Source organism: Falco punctatus (genome assembly GCF_963210335.1).
Source record: "Falco punctatus genome assembly, chromosome: Z".
Taxonomy (NCBI): Eukaryota; Metazoa; Chordata; class Aves; order Falconiformes; family Falconidae; genus Falco; species Falco punctatus.
The window spans coordinates 37,943,962-37,949,797 of NC_137586.1; the positions used below are offsets into that span (position 1 = coordinate 37,943,962).

Genomic DNA, 5,836 nt, shown 5'->3' on the forward strand with positions numbered 1-5,836 from the left:
CATGACCTCATAATCAGGAATCCACCTGGATCCAGGATCCATTCCTGGACAGCAGGAATCCACCATGACAAATCAGACACTTGATCTATTTAGGGAAAATAAAATTCAGAATATCAGGGGTGTGGGCCCACAACAAGCAGATATAGTATAAGATAGGCTTAAACACAAATTACACCTAGATGATGAATAATGTTCCAAGCTCTACCTAACACTGGTTGGCAGGAAAGGCATGAGAACCACCTTCCCAATCCCTGCTTAGCACTGTCAGTAAGACTTCGTTTAGATACGCACTTCATTGCATCTAAATTTTTGCAGAGTTTACTATTCAGTTCCAAGCAATATGGGGTTTTGAACATTACAACATATACCAATACCAAACTGTTCATCTATATGCTTCTAAGTGCACATTTCATTTTGCCCAATTAGTGAAATTTGCTTTTTAACTTCCACAGTACACAAATTTCAACTATAGCACCATATAATTAGCAGCAGTAGAATCACAGAATTTCTTAGGTTGGAAAAAAAAATCATTGAGTCCAAATGTTAACCTAGCATTGCCAAATCCACAATTAAACCATGTCCCCAAGTGCCACACCTACATGTCTTTATCTCCAGGGACGGTCACTCAACCACTTCCCTGGGCAGCCTGTTCCAATGCTTGACCACCCTTTCAATGAAGAAATTTTTTCCTAATATCCAATCTAAACCTCCCCTCATACAACTTGAGGCTGTTTCCACTCATCCTGTCACTTTTACTTGGCAAAAGAGACCAGCACCCACCTGCCTACAACCTCCTTGCAGGTCGTCGTACAGAGCAGTAAGGTCTCCTGTGAGCCCCCTTTTCTTCAGGCTAAACAACCCCAGTTCCTTCAGCTGCTCCTTCTAAGACTTGCTCTCCAGACTCTGCACCAGCTTCATTGCCCTTTTCTGCACACACTCCAGCACCTCAATGTCTTTCTTGTAGTGAGGGGCTCAAAAATGAACACAGGTGGCCTCACTAGCACCAAGTACAGGGGGACAATCAGTTCCCTAGTCCTACTGGCCACACTATTTCTCATCAAGCCAGGATGCTGTTGACCTTGACCACCTGGGAACACTGCTGGCTTATGCTGAGCAGGCTGTCAATCAATACCCCCAGGTCCTTTTCCTCCAGCTACTCTTCCCCAAGCCTACAGCATTACATGGCCTTGTTGTGACCCAAGGGCAGGACCCGGCACTGAGCCCTGTTGAACCTCACAGGAATGGCCTCGGCCCATCGCTCCAGCCTGCCCAGGTCCCTCTGCACAGCCTGCCTGCCCTAAGGACAGCAACACTCCCCCCGGCCTGGTGTCACCTGCAAACTTACTGAGGGTGCACTCAGTCCCCTCATCCAGATCATTGATAAAGACATCAAACAGGACTGGCCCCAGTACTGAGCCCTGGGAAACTGCACTTGTGACTGGCCACCAACTGGATTTAACTCCGTTCATCACCACCACTCTGGGCGCGGCCATCCAGCCAGCTTTTTACCCAGTGCAGGGTACACCCGTCCAAGCCATGCACAGCCAGTTTCTCCAGGAGAATGCTGTGGGAGACAGTGTCAAAGGCTTTACTAAAGTCGAGGTAGACAACATCTACAGCCTTTCCCTCACCCACTAAGTGGGTCACCTTAGTGATCACCTTAGGAGATCAAGTAACCAAAGTAACCACACTGCAACACCAACAAGTATACGTTCTGCAACTGTTGTGTAACACAAATGCTTAGACAGCCTCTCGGCAATTGTTAGCACAGCACTGTATCCTGCAGGGTGCTGAAAACAGCATAGAAGGTGTGCCAGCTCTTACCTCCTCTTAAAAGCAAATAGGAGCTGGGAGAAGAAGGGGAGGCAGCACCTTATGAACAGGTCCTAAGTAAAGGCTGTTGCCAGCTTCTATCCTAAGAAGCTTCTAGCCAAGAACACCAACACAATTAACATGCCTTGGTTACACAGACCATAAACACACAGCCAGTAAACACTGTACACACAGAGCTACAAGAACCATTAGGCATGTTTTGAACACTGTATTGACTACATTACGTGAGCCACAAAAATATTTTTTTTATAGTTACTAGCTCATCCTGCTGGTGTCAAAAGTAAAAAAGGAAATCCCTTAGCTACCTACAGCCTAGATAAGAAACAAAACAAAGAAAATCAACACCATTCCACAAACACATACTATTACAACAAACCACGTAAGCACATGCTTATTTTTAGGCATGTTTCAATTCTCCCAGTATCAAGAAGACCTAAATACATAACTAAAGACTATAAACAGCCCTAAACTAGCACCAGCTGAACTCAGTGAAAGAAACCTCCTGCTGTTTTTAATGGTTTAAGGAGCAATTCCTAAACTTAGAACATGATTTTCCATTCCCCGTTTCATCTAACTGGGGGAGGGGAACAATCCAGGAAAGAGATAAAACACAGTAAAATGAGTGAAGAGGAACATTTTTAAAATCACATTTTATTTTTCCCTCAATATATTAAGTACCAGAAACTGACTATTAAAAACAAAACGTGTAAACACTTGTGTTCAATTTTGGTTTCCATGAATCAATTCTGAGATGGCTACAAAACAAAAAAGTACATTAAAGATGGAATTATCCGGGTGGATGAAGAGATGTGACATAATAATTAATTAAGAATTATTTATGGGTTTTAGGTTCTGAAAGAGTTAAGAGTTAAAAGTACATTAGGCACTCATCAGACTACGTATTCTCTCCTTCGAAGATCAAAGAATTCTGAGAGAACATTTAATGAACTTTATTAAAAAGCACCTCTACCATAAGAAACAATGGGATAAACATCCTATAAATTTGAGACATAAAAACCCGTAGGTGCTACAATATACATTCACTAATTCCCAAACTGCCAGTTAGGTTCATTTTAAGAAGAGTTTCTGTACTTTTAATTTTGATCTGAGCCCTCCTCCACCTTATACAACCAAAACCTCAGCTCAAACATTCACACAAACACATAACTAACAAAACAGAAAGAACTAAACCACTGTTTCTTCACCTTAAGTGATACACTTTTAGAAGCAAAACGATGTAAGTGTATTTACATTTCCTTTGGGAAAGCTAACATAATATCCTCACCAAGTTTTTCCCAGAGCAACAGCATGTACCATAGCTCCATTTTAAAGACGCAGCATTAAATATAAGAAGGAAGACAAAACCCAAACAACAAACCCCCCAAAACCTCTGATGACATACGGTGTGTTGGAAACGATGCAACTTTAGAAAGGCCACTTTATGGTACTCAGAGGTAATATTTGAGTTTCCCGCTGTCCGACGCTATTCAGCGAAATCCACCTGCACAAAACCGCCCCGGTGCAGACCCGCTCCCCCCGCGGCACCGGGGCCGCCGCCACGAGCCCCCGGCAGGGCGGGCTGCGCGCGCCCAAGGGGCTCCTCCAGCCGCCGCACCTCAGCCCTGGGACAGCCTCAGGCACAGGGGCGACCCTCACAACTCCCTCAACGCTGCGGAGTTGGTTTGTTTTCTTCTCCCTTAAAAAGCTACAATCCCACAGTTAAGAGACCTAAAAGTCCGTTGAAGTTCACAGAAAAATCCGCCCCACACACCCCCCAAACAAACGCAAAAAGCCCAGAAATGAGGCGTTTTGTCAGCCCCCGGCGCGGCCTCGGGTGCAGGCGGGGCTGCCCAGCGCGGACAGGGACCGGCGCGCCCGGCCCGGCACCTGCCCCTGCCCCAGCGCTCCCTCCTCAGCCCCACGCCGCCCGGCTTCCCCCACAGACCCGCTCCTTGCGGAGAACACACACACACACAGAGCCCTAAAAATACAATCGGGCGAAAAACGGACTGCACCCGCCGAAGCAAGACCCCTTCCCGCTCCCCCCCTCCCCCCGCGGCGAAACCGCCCATCCCACCGGGGAGCGGGGGCGGGGGGTAACACGGCAGGAAAACACGGAGGCACTGCACGTATGGATGTACCCGCCTCACCCGGCGGGTGCCCGCGGCCAGCCTGCGACGGCCGCCAGCCAGGCGTCCCCCGCCCGCCGGGAGGCCTCCCCCCGCCCTCCGGTCCCCACCGCGCCCCCCGCCGAGCCCCCCGAGGCCGGCGCGGGGGACCGGAACGCCGCCCCCGACACGCGCGCACGGCCGCGCCGCAGCTCCCTCACCTCCAGCACCGGTGTGTGGCGGCGTGAGGGGGGGCGGCGCCGCGCGGCGGGCCGAGGCCCAGGCCCCGCCCGTGGGCCGGCTGCTCCCGCCCGCCCCGGGGCCGCGGCGGCGGGGCCGGGCGCGGCGCTCCCGGCCTGTGCGCCCCTCCCGCCCGCAGCCCTGGCGGTGCCCCGCCTCGCCGCCTGCCTCTGGCTCTGCGTTTGCGGGCGCGGGAGGCTAGTGGAAGCGCCGCGGGGCCCCAGGGCTGGCGGCTGGTGGCCCTCGATCCCCAGGAGACAAGGCTGCGACGGGTGGCGGAGGGCTGCGTGCGGGGGTGGTGTGCTGAGGCGTGACAGCACCTGTTGGCCCCTTTTTGAAGGAGGGACTCTGCTTCGCCCAGCCTGGCGGCCTGCACCAAAGGGTCCCTGTCTGACGCACGCACGCTCGCTTCCTTGCCTCTCCTGTGGTTTCTCCAGGGCTGTGAGCTCCAAGTACTGCTTCTCACATAAAACTACTTTTGAGCTGGCCACCAGGAGACGCATGCACCCTGAGTGGGACCACACAAGAAATGTCACTGTAGCATCTGCTTGGGCAACCGGGGAAGGCCAAAAATCCAAGTTGTACTTCCCACGTTTTGGTTTTGTAGGTTTTGGGGAGGTATTGAGGAGGAGGACAGTGAGGAAGGCTGTACATCAGTGTGGGTGATTGAATGTGGAAGGGAAGCTGGGACAATGAACACACAAAGATTTCCTGGTGGAGAAAATGTGGGGTTGGGAAGACCCTCACCCACCTTACACACCTCACTGCTGTGTTCAAGCGAATGTGTTTTCCACAGGGGCCTGAGCTCTTTCCAGGGAACAGAGTGCTGGGGCTGTATCTCTGTCGCACAACCGAAGGCTGCACAGGTGGCGGTGGCTGCTTGGTGCTTGAGAATGGTTACAAACCCTTTGCATCTGCTCAGGACCTTTTTATTCCTGGTAGGCTACTCCCAAGCTACACAAAATGAGTGCCTAATAGCTGTGCATTTATAGCTGTAATTACTGATATCAGATACGCTGATTCATGCATGTTGAATTCCAAGTGCAGAAGGAACTATTGTATGTGCTTGCATGTTAAGGAAATCACAGAGCATTTCTATCTGCTACTTCCATTTTGTTCCATTTTGTTCAATGTCCTTTACTTCACTCTGGTTTTTATCTCCCATGATGTTTATAATAAATGATAGCAGAGCAACTACATTGTATGTTTACTCAGATCTATATGCAATAGTCACACCATTTAAATGATGATAGTTTCCCTAGGTCAGAACTGCAAGAGAGATCTCTGGTAAACTAGCTTCTGGTCTCACCCCCTGATGCTTCACTTTCTGCTTTTCACACCAGGAGTAGTACAGTGTCTCGCATACACCGCAGTCAGATGTGCCATCTGGCTCAGCTCTGAGTCTTTAGAGTAGATGGCACTTAATGTATTCAAAATCTGCAGCATTAACTCGCTCATGGTAATATGAGTATTTGGAAGATGACGGAGAATGGAGACCACCATCAGGGCTTCTCAAATCTTCCTTTCTGATCTCTAAGGTAGACTGCTTCACATTATGTTTCACCTCAACCAGCAAAACTGAACTGTCTTACAGAACTCTTGCAAAGGAAATTTTAAGAACTGCAGATAGCAGTGACACTGATTACATGCAGTGA

General features: G+C 49.7%; 1 protein-coding gene across 2 annotated transcripts in view; it reads right to left on the reverse strand.

Moving 5' to 3' along the window:
* The window catches only part of PIP5K1B (phosphatidylinositol-4-phosphate 5-kinase type 1 beta), a 123,319-nt gene extending 118,561 nt beyond the window's left edge, over positions 1-4,758 (reverse strand). Inside the window, exon 1 of one of the 2 annotated variants that reach the window (XM_080372923.1) lies at positions 4,163-4,758. The gene's annotated coding sequence lies outside the window, so the exon portion shown is untranslated. Of the gene's footprint in view, positions 1-6; positions 4,140-4,162 lie in introns of those variants that run through there. The other variant, XM_080372924.1, reaches the window with a different exon arrangement.
* Between the last annotated feature and the right edge of the window lie 1,078 nt (positions 4,759-5,836).